At 48.2% G+C, this 795-nt stretch overlaps 1 non-coding gene across 1 annotated transcript in view; it reads right to left on the reverse strand.

Moving 5' to 3' along the window:
* The window catches only part of LOC123697820, a 1905-nt gene extending 1110 nt beyond the window's left edge, over window positions 1-795 (reverse strand). The window contains exon 1 of the ribosomal RNA XR_006752287.1: window positions 1-795. This exon is cut by the window's left edge and continues 1110 nt beyond it. This is a non-coding gene — a ribosomal RNA (small subunit ribosomal RNA).

Consider the following 795-nt stretch of genomic DNA (forward strand, 5'->3'; position numbering starts at 1 on the left):
CCTCGACACTCACTGAAGAGCACCGCGATAGGATTTTGATATTGAACCGGCTTTTAACGACCGGCTCACCGACGATATGCTCCGCAAACGTGTCAGTATCACCGCGGATGCGGTGCACCGACAGCGCGGCGCACAAATGCAACTACGAGCTTTTTAACCGCAACAATTTTAGTATACGCTATTGGAGCTGGAATTACCGCGGCTGCTGGCACCAGACTTGCCCTCCAATTGTTCCTCGTTAAAATATTTAAAGTGTACTCATTCCGATTACGAGGCCTCGTAAGAGTCCCGTATCGTTATTTTTCGTCACTACCTCCCCGTGCCGGGAGTGGGTAATTTGCGCGCCTGCTGCCTTCCTTGGATGTGGTAGCCGTTTCTCAGGCTCCCTCTCCGGAATCGAACCCTGATTCCCCGTTACCCGTGACAACCATGGTAGTCGCAGAAACTACCATCGAAAGTTGATAAGGCAGACATTTGAAAGATGCGTCGCCGGTACTGGACCATGCGATCGGCAAAAGTTATCCAGATTCATCAAAATTAACGACTTCAGACGCCAGGCCCTCCGTCGATTGGTTTTGATCTAATAAAAGCACTCATTCCATCACTGGTCAGAGTTCTGATTGCATGTATTAGCTCTAGAATTACCACAGTTATCCAAGTAACTGAGTAAGATCTAAGGAACCAAAACTGATATATTGAGCCATTCGCGGTATCGCCTTAATACGGCTTGCACTGAGACATGCATGGCTTAATCTTTGAGACAAGCATATAACTACTGGCAGGATCAACCAGGGA

This window comes from Colias croceus, chromosome 1 (assembly GCF_905220415.1).
Source record: "Colias croceus chromosome 1, ilColCroc2.1".
Taxonomy (NCBI): Eukaryota; Metazoa; Arthropoda; class Insecta; order Lepidoptera; family Pieridae; genus Colias; species Colias croceus.